Here is a 14,734-nt window from a genome sequence, read left to right on the forward strand (position 1 = left end):
AGGCAAACGCTTAACCGCTAAGCCATCTCTCCAGCCAATAAAATTATTTTTAAAATAAAATGAGAAACAAGATTCTGGAAGGACTTGGCAGCCCAGATGGTGTGCAACACCCTGGGCTGGGCGTGGCCTTCCTACGTTGGTTGGTTAAGTCCTAGACACCTGGGGTCACATAGAGATGCTTGGCCAAGAATTCTGCCAGTCTCTCTCTCCATCCTCATGCTAAATGCCCACTCAGCCTTGGCAAGTGTCCCATCCTGCACCAGACACTGAGGACACAGAGGTGATTAAAAACCCAGCTGTGAGCCAGGCATGGTGGTACACACCTTTACTCCCAGCACTCAGGAGGCAGAGGTAGGAAGATCACCATAAGTTTGAGGCCACCCTGAGACTACATAGTGAATTCCAGGTCACCTGGGCTAGAACAAGACCCTACGTCAGCTGTGTTCTGAGGACATGCAATCCAGTGACAAGTCTGCCCACCGAGGAGGACAGAGGGCAGAGGATCACTGTGGGGCAGGAGGACTCAGGTGGGGCGGGGGTCTGCAGGAGGCTAAGCCTTAGAATAGTTCAGCCATTGGCAAAAAGCAAAGCAGCTACATTTTTTGTGTGCCTACTATAGACCAGCCCTTTTAGGGGAACCAACATTTCTTGGCACTGAGATTGGAACCCAGGGCTTTGTACCTGCTAGATGAACTACCACTGTGACCCAGCCCAAGCCCCTAAGAATAGAGTCTTTCCTTTTAATTATTTGAGAGAGAGAAAGATGCAGGCACAGAGAAAGAATGGGCATACCAGGGCCTCCAACTACTGCAAACAAACTCCAGATGCATGCGTCCCCTTGTGAATCTGGCTTATGTGGGTCCTGGGGAATTGAACCAAGGTCCTTTGGCTTTGCAGGCAAGCATCTTTACCACTAAGCAATCTCTCCAGCCCTAAAGTCCTCTTTTTAAGATTTATTTTTAATTTTTATTTATTTATTTGAGTGAAAAAGAAAGAAAATGGACATGCCAGGGCATCCAGCCACTGCAAACAAACGCCAAACACATGTGACACCTTGTGTATCTGGCTTACATGGGTCCTAGGGATTCGAACCAGGGTCCTTTGGCTTTGCAGACAAACACCTTAACCACTAAGCCATCTCTCCAGCCCAGAATAGCCTTTTTAAGAAAAAAAATATTAAAGGCCAGGCGTGGTGGCACATGCCTTTAATCCCAGCACTTGAGAGGCAGAGGTAGGAAGATGACCATGAGTTCGAGGCCACCCTGTGACTACATAGTGAATTCCAGGTCAGCTTGGGCTAGAGTGAAACCCTACCTCAAAAAACAAAAAATTAGGAGCTGGAGCTGGAGCTCAGTTGGTAGAGTGTTTGCTATCACACACAAAGCCCTGAGTTCTATTCCCAGCACCACAAAAATCAAGTATGGTAACACGTCTGTAATCTCAGCATTTTGGGAAGGAAGGGCAGGAATATCAAGATTTCAAAGTCATCATCAGTTACATACCAAGTGCAAAGCCAGCCTGTCTTAAAAGAAAGATCAAGTAGTACATTATGTTGTAACTCTGAAATTCCAGCAATCAGGAGGCCAAGGCAGGAGAGTTGCTGTGAGTTAGAGGCCAGCCTAGGCTCCATAGCAAGACCTTAATGCAAGGAAGGAAGGAAAAAGGGAGGAAAGAAAGGAAGCAAGGGAGAGAGAGAAAGGAAGGAAGAGAAGGAAACAAAAAGGAGGGGGAACCTTCCCTTTAAGACGGCAGTGTAGGAACCACACAAAAGCAGTGCAGGGGAGAAAAATATATATCAGCAAAATACGCCCTTCTACTAAAAAGCAAAGGTGTGCAGAAATTATCACCCACAGTAGAGAAGTGGGAGAGATGCAGGGCGTCTAGAGACCTCAGAGGCAGGCAGAAGCGGCTCCAGCAGCGGCGGCACCGGGTCCCTGCTACCACCTGAGCTGCAGGAAAACCAGGCGAGATTTTCCACTCACGCAGGCCTCCCCACAAACTCGAGAAACGTGAAGGGAGGATGACAGGGACCAGCAGAGTGGCTACTGAGGAAGAGGATCGCGAGGACCAGCAGGAGGACCTCAGCCACCATCCACAGCCTCCCCTCCCCCCACTACTAGTGCGAGTACCAGCAAGCACCAGAGACCTGGGGAAGGGAGCTCACCCACACAGCACCCGGCACTGCGACTGGAGCAGCCACCCACTGACCCAGCCAGCCTACCTGAACCCACAGCACAGCAAAGAGGGGCCCAAGCAGGAGCGCAGCATAACTGAGACCAAAACCATCCCAAAAGGTAACTGGGATTACACCAGGTCAGCAATATAGGCTTGCTTCAGAAGTGCTAATTACACCTTCCATGTCAGGGTAAATTGTGTGTTAAATCTGATGGATAGTCATATTTGCCATTCTTAAATAAGCTGTATGTTGGGCTTGTCATTTGTCGCTTTCTGACTTATAGTGCCTTTGTCTCCTCTTCCTTAATTCACTGGGGAAGGGTCTCACTTGGTCACAAGCTGACCTTGGAACCTTCTACAAACCAGACATCTCAGCCTGCCAGTTGACAGAATTAAGAGTGTGGGACAACACATATCCTTAGGGACTTTGACTTTGTTAGAGGATCTGTTTGTTGTAATACCTACTATTGCATAAACACTCTGCTGGTTTTCATTGAATGTGTATAATGTTCAGTTAACTTTTAGAATTTGCCTGTATTTTGTTCCACTCAGCCAACTAGAATACTCTCATAGCAGGCAAACCCAACACCTAGGGCCACTTCTGTGGTTACTTTGAGAGTCTTATGAGACACACCTTAAGCTCATACCCTGAAGATATATAACATCAGATTGATTAATACATCTACTAGTACTGTAGAAAACCCAAGCATTAAATTAACCCAACATGCAAAAGTCTCTACACATAATACAAGAAACACAAAAAAATAAAGATAATATAATTTCACCAAAACTTATAAACCCATCAGAAATGACCTTCAGTGAGACTGATTTAGAGGAAACGCCTGAGAAAGATTTCAAGAGAATGATTCAAAAAATTCTCAATGAAATCAAAGGAATCAAAGACACAGGAAACCAATTTTATGAAATAAGGAGGTCAAAACAAGACATGAATAAGGAAATAGAAATCATAAAGAAAAACCAGTCAGAAATACTAGCAATGAAAAGCACAGTAAGTCAAATACAAAAACTCTAGAAAATTTCACCAGTAGAATGGATAAAGGAGAGAAGAGAATATCTAAACTAGAAGACCACATAGACGATCTAATACAGTCCAACAAAGAAAAAGACATTAATGGGAATTTCAAGATATTCAGGATACTATGAAAAGATCAAACATAAGAATTCAGTAATAGTAGAAGGAGAAGAATTTCACTCCAAAGTCATAGTAGGCATTTTCAACAAGAGATGCCAATGGAGATACAGGAATCCTTTAGAACACCAAACAGACAAAACCTGGAAAGAACCTCTCCTCACCACATTATAATTAAACTACCAAACACACAAACCGAAGAAAATATATTGAAAGCAGTTAGAGAGAAAAACCAAGTCACATACAAAGGCAAGCCCATCAAGATGACAGCAGATTACTCAACACAAACTTTAAAAGCCAGAAGGGCTTGGAATGATGTATTCCAAGTTCTGAAAGATAATGACTGTCAACCAGGGTTACTTTATCCTGCAAAACTATCCATTCAAATAGACAAAGACATTCCACAATGCAAGCAGGCTAAAGGAATATTTGAAGACAAAACCAACTCTACATAAAATATGTGAAAGTATCCTCCATGCTGAAAAGAAAGGAAAGTACACATATAAAAAACCTAGAGAAAACCATACTCGAATACTAGTTAATACAGAAAGCAGAGAACTATGAAATAAGAAAAATGGCAAATATAAACACATACCTTTCAATAATAACTCTTAATATCAACAGTCTCAATGCCCCAACCAAAAGACTTTTTGCAGGTTTGCACACTGGGTTAAAAAGCAGGATCCTGGGCTGGAGGGATGGCTTAGTGGTTAAGGCATTTGGCTGCAAAGCCAAAGGACCCTGGTTTGATTCCCCAGGACCCACATTAACCAGATGCACAAGGGGCACACGCATCTGGAGGTCATTTGTAGTGGCTGGAGATCCTGGCATACCCACTCTCTCTCCCTCCCTCTGCCAAAAAATAAAATAAAATATAAAAAAGCAGGATCCTTCTGTTTGTTGTCTTCAAAAAACTCACCTTTATACAAAAGATGGACACTATCTTAGAGTGAAGGTTGTAAAATGGTGTTTCAAGCAAATGGTCCTAGAAAACAAGCAGGTGTTTCTATCCTAATATCTGACAGGGTAGACTTCAGGCCAACATTAGTTAGGAAAGATAAGGAAGGTCACTTTATATGATTAAAGGCACACTCCAATAGGACATTACAATCCTAAACATATATTCACCTAACATGGGGGCTCCGAATTTTATCAAACAAAACGTTATTGGAACTAATGTCATAGATAACACCAAACACAGTTGTAGTGGGTGACTTCAACACCCCACTCTCATCAATTGACCTGTCATCCCAGCAAATCAAACAGAGATGCATCTGTATTAAATGAGGTCATAGAACAAATGGACCTGACAGATATATAAAGGACATATCCTCTCAAATAAATAAAAATAAATAATAAATAGTAAAAAAAAAAATATTGAAGCCCTGGCACGCCCATTCTCTCTCTCTCCCTCTATCTGTCTTTCTTTCTGTGTCTGTCACTCTCAAATAAATAATAAATAGTATAAAGGACATATCATCCAAATGCTGCACAGTATACATTTTTCTCAGCAGAATATTGAACATTCTGTAAAGTACACCATATATTAGGATGCAAAGCAAATCTTAACAGACACAGGAAAATTGAAATAATTCCTTGCATTTTATCTGATCCCAATGGGATCACACTACAAATCAATACCAAGAAAAGCTATAGCACATACAAAATCATGGAAACTAAACAATACACTACTAAATGATGAATGTATCAATGAAGAAATCAATAAGGAAATCAAAAAAAAAATCATAGAATCAAATGATAATGAGAACACAACATACCAAAACCTTTGGGACACAATGAAGGTAGTCCTAAGAGGGAAATTTATAGCTTTCAGTGCCTATATTAAGAAATTAGATTTTTAAAAAAGAAATTAGAAAGGTCACAAGTAAACAATTTAATGGTTTACCTTAAGGCTCTGGAAAAAGAACAAGGCAATCCAAAAATCAGTAGAAGGGAAGAAATAATAAAGACTAGGGCAGAAATTAATGAAATAGAAACCCCCCAAAAAAAAGAAAAAGAAGAAGAAGAGGGAAAGAAAAGAAAAGAAAAAAAATCCAAAGAATGAATGAAACAGAGTTGGTTCTTTGAAAGGATAAACAAGATTGATAAACCCTTAGCAAATATGACCAAAAGAAAGAGATAAGAGACACAAATTATTAAAAATTAGAGATGAAACAGGCACCATCACAACAGATACAAGAGAAATTCAAAACAATCATTGGGACATACTATAATAACATATACTAAACTGAGTTTGAAAATTTGAAAGAAATGGATGATTTCCTTAATTATATGACCTACCAAAACTAAATCAAGATGAGATTAACCACTAAATAGACCTATAGCAAGTATGGAGATACAAGCAGTTATTTTAAAAAAAACAACTAAAGAAAGTCCAGGCCCAGATGGATTCACTGGTAAATTTTACTAGACCTTCACGGAAGAACTAACACCACTGCTCCTCAAACTTTTCCACAAAATAGAAAAGGAAGGAATCCTATGAAACTCTATGAAGCCAGCATAATCCTGATAGCAAAACTAGACAAAAACAGGACAAAAAAAGAAAATTACAGAATAATCTCCCTCATGAACATAGATGCAAAAATTCTCAACAAAATGTTGGCAAACAGAATACAAGAATATTTCAAAAAGATCATTCACCCTGACCAAGTAGGCTTTATCCCAGAGATGCAGGGATGGTTCAACATATGCAAATAGATAAATGTAATATATTACATAACTAGACTGAAGGACAAAAATCACATGATCATCTCAATAAATGCAGAAAAAGCATTTGATAAAATCCAACATCTCTTCATGATAAAACTTCTACAGAGACTGGGAATAGTAGGAACATATTTCAACATAAAAAAGGCTATTTCTGACAAACCTACAGCTGACATAATACTAAATGGAAAAACTTGAAGCTTTTCCACTAAAATCAGGAATAAGACAAGGGTGTCCACTGTTCCCACTTTTATTTAATATAGTATTAGAAGTCTTAGCCATAGCAATAAAGCAAGAGAAACACATAAAGTGGACACAAATGGGAAAGGAAGAGATCAAATTATCATTATTTGCCAATGATATGATTCTATACATAAGGGACCCTTAAGACTCTACCAGCAACTATTAGAGCTGATAAACACTTATATCAATGTAGCAAGATACAAAATAAAAACACAGAAATCAGTAATATGCTAACCACAAACATTCAGAGGATGAAATCAAAGAATCACTCCCATTCACAATTGCATCAAAAAAAAGTATCTTGGAATAAACCTAACCAAGGAAGTGAATGATCTCTACAATGAAAACTTCAAAACACTCAAGACAGAAATTGCAGAAGACACTAGGAAATAGAAAAACATTCCTTGTTCTTGGATTGGAAGAATCAATATTGTGAAAATGGCAATCTTACCAAAAGCAATCTACGCATTTAATGCAATCTTCATCAAAATTCCAATGGCATTCTTCATGGAACTAGAAAAAACAATCCTGAAATTCATTTCAAAGCACAAAAAACCCTGAATATCTGAAACAATTTTGAGCAACAAAAATAAGTCTTGTGGTATCACCATACCTGATTTTAATCTATATTACAAAGCCATAATAACAAAAACAGCATGGTACTGGCACAAAAATAGACATGTAGATCAATGGAACAGAATATAGAATCCAGATGTAAGTCCAATTAGCTACAACTACCTGATCTCTGACAAAAATGGCAAAAATAATCACTGGAGAAAATACAGCCTCTTCAGCAAATGGTGCTGGATATGTATCTGTAGAAGGATGACAATAGATCCTTCTCTCTCTCCATGCACAAGAATAAAGTCCAAATGGGTCAAAGACCTTAATATCTGAAACTGCTAGAGGAAAAAGTAGGGGAAACCCTTCGACATATTGGTCTTGGCAAAGACTTTCTGAATATAACCCCAGTTGCTCAGGAAATCAAACCATGGATCAACCAGCCATGCAAGGTGATACATGCCTTTAATCCCAGCACACGGGAGGCAGAGGTAGGAGTATCTCCATGAGATCCAGGCCACCCTGAGACTACATAGTTAATTCCAGGTCAGCCTGGTCCAGTGTGAGACCCCACCTTGAAAAACCAAAAACCAAAACAAAACAAAAACGTGGACCAACCTCTGGGACCTCATGAAATTACAGAGCTTTTGTACATCTTATTCACAACATCTAGGCAATGGAACCAGCCTAGATGTCCCTCAACTGATGAGTGGATAATGAAGATGTGGCACATTTACACAATGGAGTTCTACTCGGTGGTAAAGAAAAATGAAATTTGTAGGAAAAAATGGATGGATCTGGAAAGGATTATACTTAGTGAGGTAACACAGGCCCAGAAAGCCAAATGTCACATGTTCTCTCTCATATGTGGATCCTAGCTACAAATGATTGGACTTCTTAGTGAGTAAGAATAAAACTCAGTACAGAGTCCAGTATGCTAGAAAGGGGATATAAAAGGAATGGAAATGGAGGGAGGGGGATGTAATAGGATGGTATTGTATATATGTAAGTAGAAGAACGGATTAATGGGGTTGAAAAGGCCTAAGTGAGGTCAAGGAAAGAGATTGAGTAAAGGAAAGGTAGAGGGAGGGCTAATCAAAATCTAAGAGGACATAAATAAGTCATATGGAAGCCTACTTTTTTGGGCAATGGAACACTTAGGAGCCATAGATGGTTATTAGAAAATTTTCAGTGCCAGGGATGGGATACCTTCCAGTGAGTTGTTAGCCACAGGGGTCCCTGATACCCCTAAAACATTACAGGCCATTGCCGAGGCCCTTGGTTTCCCATCAGGAATAGATAGTAAGACCCTGTTGCTGAAGACTCCACATACTTGGGCTGCAAGGCCACTGAGAAATCCTGCTGGAGCTGAGCTGAAAACCTCCTCCATGTAGAGTATCTTACAGAAAGCTGGAAAAAGCTACACTCCATGCAGTTCAATGGGAAAGAGAAAAATCACCAGTGAATATACTCAACAGTGGACACTTGCAAGCCTTATATTAGGCCAACCAGGCATTTGAGCCAACAGGTACAACAGAGGCACATCTGTTGCAAGGGAAACCAACCACCCTCTAATTGGACTGGAGGCCCACTCCATGGGAGGGAATACATCCCTGATACTGAAAACCTACAACAGGGGTAGTCATGAGCCCTAGGAGTGTAACATCTGCTGCTGTGTGGCTAAAAGTATATACTATGCTCACCAAACTGCCCAGTAAGCACCTCTCTTAATGTTCATGTTCATATATTAATGCTGCTCTCACTTTTGGCTAGAGAACCTTCTCTTTTCAGATGGTGGTGACCTTGGGATGACTGAGAAGGCACCATGGTGCTGAGAAGAAGTGACAGAGGAGGGCTCAGCACTGAAATATCTCAATCACACCTTCCATGTCTCAGGGTTCATTGCAGAAGAGGTGGTGGAAAGTATGTAAGAGCCAAAGGAAGGATAGGATTCCTTACAATGTGTTCCTCTAGACACAAAATGGCCTGGATATCCATGACCTCACAGTGCCTGACACTACCTACACAAGACCATCATAATAGGAGGAAAAGATGATGGATATCAAAATAAAAGACTGGGGCTGGAGAGATGGCTTAGTGATTAAGCGCTTGCCTGTGAAGCCTAAGGACCCCGGTTGGAGGCTTGGTTCCCCAGGTCCCACATTACCCAGATGCACAAGGGGGCGCACGCATCTGGAGTTCATTTGCAGAGGCTGGAAGCCCTGGCGCGCCCATTCTCTCTCTCTCCCTCTATCTGTCTTTCTCTCTGTGTCTGTCGCTCTCAAATAAATAAATAAATAAATTAAAAAGATTATTTAAAAAAATAAATAAATAAAAGACTGATTGAGAGGGGAAAGGAGTATGATGGAGAGTAGAGTTTCAAAGGGGAAAGTGGTGGGAGGGACAGAATTACCAGGGATATTGTCTATAATTCTGGAAGTTGTCGATAAAAAATCATTTAAAAATTCACAATTATCATCACAAAAAAAAAAGAAAAAGGGAAGGAAACAAAGAGAAAGAGAGAAAGAGAAGCCAGGCCTGGTGGCACACACTTTTTTTTTTTTTTTTTTTTTTTTGGTTTTTCGAGGTAGGGTCTCACTCTGGCTCAGGCTGACCTGGAATTCACTATGTAGTCTCAGGGTGGCCTTGAACTCATGGCGATCCTCCTACCTCTGCCTCCCGAGTGCTGGGATTAAAGGCGTGCGCCACCATGCTCGGCTACACACACTTTTAACCCCAGTACTTGAAAGGCAGAGGTAGGAGGATCACTGTGTGTTCAAGGCCACCCTGAGACTACATAGTGAGTTCCAGGTCAGCCTGGGCTACAGCAAGAGTCCACTTCAAAAAGAAAGAAAGAAAGAGGAAAGGAAAAGAAAAGAAAAGAAAAAAAAAAAAAAGAAAAGAAAAGAAAAGAAAAGAAAAGAAAAGAAAAGAAAAGAAAAGAGGCAAAACAAAAAAGCAAACTAGGATTTCTGGTAAGAAAGGCAAAACATTTAGTATCCCTGGGAGCCAGGCTCTGCTATCCACAGTAGACCTTACACTCTCTGGATGAGTGACCTTGAAGTCATTCAACTTCTCTGGCCTGTTTTCTCAGTTGGAGGAGGAGGATGTACAGAGGGACAGAGACTTTCATGGAAGAGCTAAAGTGAAGATAGAACGAGCTAATGTGTGTGAACCATCTAGAGCAGTAGTCAATGGTCCGTGTAGCCACTGTGGCTGTTGTCCTTATTATGATTATAAAAGAGGCCACATGACAATGTGGCAAAAATTGCAGGGGGCTGGAGAGATGGCTTAGTGGTTAAGGCACTTGGCTGTGAAGCCTGACAACCCAGGTTCAATTCCCCAGTACCCACATAAGCCAGATGCACAAAGCAAGACATGTATCTGGAGTTCATTTGCAGTGGCTAGGGGCCCTAGTATGCCCATTCTCTCTCTCTCTCTCTGTTTGCAAATAAATATTTTTTAAAAAAGAATTAAAAAATTGCAAAGGGGCCTGTGGCATCATTCTATCACAGGTTGTTTACAGGTGTCTGGGAAAATTGGCACCCTAATGGACCATGATAAGGAAACGGGCTCTCCCACCCTGAGATGCCAGTCCACTTCCCCGGCTCATTCAGCAGTAGCTGAACAGGACTGAGTCCCAAAGGGGCCAGGCTCCAGAGATGCTGGCTGGGATGAGGGAGAGGATGGGGTGGGGAGGCCAGCCGTGCTAGAGATGGGCCACGTCACTGTCATGTTTGCCAGCCAGCCCCTGTCCCTGACACCTTAGGGCACAGAACAGCCACCTTGTCCAGGTCTCTTGGTTACTCATTAATCCTTGTTTCACCACTTCAGTCCCAGCTGGGCGTCCTGTTCTGGGGCAAAGGAACTGTGTGGATGGAGCCTCTGACACCTGCCATAGGCCCTCCCGGGTGCAGGTATGGGTCACCTTCTGAGTCACATGGCAGAGAGACTAGGTGGTGAGGCCACAAGCAGAGATGGCTGGGAACGGAGGGGACCAAGGCTTCTGTCCCCATTACAATGCAGACCCTTGAGCAAGTTCAAAGACTCTCCATCCCTTATCTACAAGTTAAACCATCCCTGTGAGCTTGATGGCTGAACAGCCAGGCCAAATGCTCCAACCAGTGCAACAGCAGCATGTCTGTTATGGGGGAAGCAGACTGCTCTCTCAGAAACCAACTGCTCTCTAATTGGACTTGAGGCCCACTCCATGGGAAGGAATTCATGCCTGGTACTGAAAACCTGGTCAAACGCCTATAGCTGGGGAGGTCATGAGCCCTAGGAGGGAACTACTATTGTTGTCTGGCTAAATGAATATATTATGTCCACCAAACTGCCCTCTAAACACTTATGTCTATGGCGTATATTGATGCTACTCTCCCTTTTGGTTAGAGAAGCTTCTCTTTTCAGATGGCGGTGACCACTGGGGAGACTCAAAACTTACCACCATGCTGAGAAGTGATGGCGGAGTGTTCCACACTCAGTGAGACATCTCTATCACACCCTCCAAGGCCCAGGATCTATTGCAGAAGAGGAAGCATAAAGAACGTGAGAATCAAAGGAAGGGAAGGAGTGCAGACAATGCTCTCTTCCAGAGACAGAGCAGTGTGGCCATGGCAATCATGACCTCACAGTGGCTAATGCTACTACCTACACAAGACGTGCATAATAGAAGGGGGGGATTATGGCATCAAAATATAAGAGGGAGGGCTGGAGAGATGGCTTAGTGGTTAAAGCACTTGCCTACAAAGCCTGAGGATCCAGGTTCAATTCCCAGTACCTACGTAAGGCACATACACAGGGTAGCACACGTGTCTGCAGTTCATTTGCAGTGGCTAGAGGTCCTGGCATGCTCATTCTCTCTCTATCTACACCTAAGTCTCTCAAGTAAATAAATAAAATATTTTTTTAAAAAATAGAAGAGAGGGCTGGAGAGATGGCTTAGTGGTTAAGCACTTGCCTGTGAAGCCTAAGGACCCCGGTTCAAGGCTTGGTTCCCCAGGTCCCACATTAGCTAGTTGCACAAGGGGGCGCACGCATCTGGAAGCCCTGGTGCGCCCATTCTCTCTCTCCCTCTATCTGTCTTTCTCTCTGTGTCTGTCGCTCTCAAATAAATAAATAAATAAAATAAAATAAAATAAAAACAAATTAAAAAAAATAGAAGAGAAAGTGAGGTCAGGGGAGGAGATTGAGTAAAGGAAAGGTGGAGGGAGAGCTAATCAAAATCTAAAAGGATATAAATAAATTATATGGAATTCTCCAATTTTGGACAATGGAACACTCAGGAGCCGTAGATCATTGCCAGAAAATTTTCAGTGCCAGGGATGGGATACCTTCCAGTGAGTTGTTGGCTGGGGAGGTCCCTGATGCCCCCAAAACATTATAGGCCATTGCCGAGGCCTTTGGTTTCCCACCAGGAATAGATGGTAAGACCCTATTGCTGAAGACTCCACATACTTGGGCTGCAAGGCCACTGAGAAATCCTGTTGGAACTGAGCTGATAACCTCCTCCATGTAGACCAACTGACAGAAAACTAGAAATATGCAGTTCAATGGGAGAAAGAGGTACCACCAGTGAAGACACTCAACAATGGACACTGCAAGCTTTATAATTGGCCAGCCAGGCCAAATGAGCCAACAGGTGCAATAGTGGCACATCTGTCATGGTGGAAACCAACTGCCCTCCAACTGGACTGGAGGCCCGCTCCAAGGGAGGGAATACATCCCTGATACTGAAAACTTAAAACAAGGGTAGTTATGATCCCTAGGGGTGTAACATCTGCTGATGTCTAGATAAGTGTATATACTATGCTTATCAAACTGCCCAGTAAGCACTTCTCTTAATATTCATACCCTTTTATTAACGCTACTCTCACTTTGGGTAGAGAATCTTCTCTTTTCAGATGGCAGTGACCTTGGGACAACTCAGAAGGTATCATGGTACTGGAAAGAAGTGACTAGAGTACCGAGTAACATCTCGATCACACCTTCCAAGGCTCAGGGTCTAATGCGGAAGAGGTGGCAGAAAGAATGTAAGAGCCAAAGGAAGGGTTGGACTCCTTACAACATGCTCCCTCCACACATAAAATGGCCTTGATATCCATGACCTCATAGTGCCTGACACTACCTACACAAGACCATCATAAGAGGAGGAAAAGATCACAACATCAAAATAAAAGAGAGACTGATTGAGATGGGGAGGGGATATGATGGAGAATGGAATTTCAAAGGGGAAAGTGGGGAGAGGGAGGGTATTACCATGGGATATGTTTTATAATCATGGAAAATGTTTTTAAAAATTGCGAAAAAATAAAATAAGATTAAAAAAAAAATAGAAGAGAAGCCGGGCGTGGTGGTGCACGCCTTTAATCCCAGCACTCAGGAGGCAGAGGTAGGAGGATCACCATGAGTTCAAAGCCATCCTGAGACCACATAGTGAATTCCAGTTCAGCCTGGACTAGAGTGAGACCCTACCTCGAAAACTAAAAAAGACAAAAGCTCATAGCTAATAGCCAGGTATGGTGGCCCATGCCTGTCCTCTCAGCACTCAGGAAGTAAAGCCAGGAGGATCAGAAGTTCAAGCTCATCCTTGGTGAGTTTGAGGCCAGCCTGGGGCTACATGAGACCTGTCTCAACAAGGAAGTGCGAATAAAGAGATGGCTCAGAAGATAAAGTGTTTGCTGCATGTGAGTGCAGCTCGCTGGAGCCCACATGAAGCCAGAAGCGGTGGTGAACATCTGATCCCTGCATGCCTCTGGCGAGAAGGGAGGCAGAGACAAGAAACCCATGGAAGCTTGCGAGCCATCTAGGTTGGTGGACACAGCAGTGAGTAGTGAGAGGCCCTGCCTCAGACAAGACAACGGTGAGGTGACATTGTCCTCTGACCTCCACACATGCATCGTAGCATGCCCACACCTGCACTCATGCACAGACACACACACGCGCGCGCGCGCGTGTGCACGCACCAGCATGCAAGTCCACGTGTCTGTGCGGTGGGCTGAGGAAGAGCAGTGCCGGGAAGCCCAGGGTGGTGGGCTGGGGAGCCCCCAGAAGACGTGCTGACAGAAGAGCCTCAGCACTGCCCCGTCCTGCACCTTCCACTGGGGCTGCTGAGCTCTTGAAGTGCAGTGAGTGTGCCTGAGGGACTGAATTTACAACTGTTCAATGTTTGTTGATTTCTATTGCTTGTTTGTGTATGTAAGTGTGTGGTGTTCATATGCATGTGGGCTCACATGTGTGCATGCATGTGGAGGTGCTCTGCCTTTTTTGTTTGTTTTTTTATTTTATTTTAGAGAGAGCAAGAGAGAAAGAGAGAGAGACAGAGAGAGAGAGAGAATTGGTGTTCCAGGGCCTCAGCCACTGCAATTGAACTCCAGATGGCTGTACCACCTAGTGGGCATGTGCGACTTTGCACTTGCCTCACCTTTGTGTGTATGGCTTATGTGAGATCTGAAGAGTCAAACCTGAGTCCTTGGGCTTCATAGGCAAGCGCAATAACTGCTAAGCCATCTCTCCAGCCCTGATTGTTTTTTAAGATAGGTCTCACTGTAGACCAGGATGACCTGGAATTCACTATGTAGTATCAGGCTGGCCTTGAACTCACAGCAATCCTCCTACCTCTGCCTCCCGAGTGCTGGGATTAAAGGTGTGGGCTATCACGCCCAGCTGGGCTCTTATTGTTTAAATTTTTTTTTATTTTTTAAAATTAACAACTTCCATGATTGTAAACAATATCCCATGGTAATGTCCTCCCTCCCCCCACTTTCCCCTTTGAAACTCCATTCTCCATCATGTCTCCTCCCCTTCTCAATCAGTCTCTCTTTTATTTTAATGTTATCATCTTTTCCTCCTATTATGATGGTCTTGTGTAGGTAGTGT

Source organism: Jaculus jaculus, chromosome 13, assembly GCF_020740685.1.
Source record: "Jaculus jaculus isolate mJacJac1 chromosome 13, mJacJac1.mat.Y.cur, whole genome shotgun sequence".
In the NCBI taxonomy this organism is placed as follows: domain Eukaryota; kingdom Metazoa; phylum Chordata; class Mammalia; order Rodentia; family Dipodidae; genus Jaculus; species Jaculus jaculus.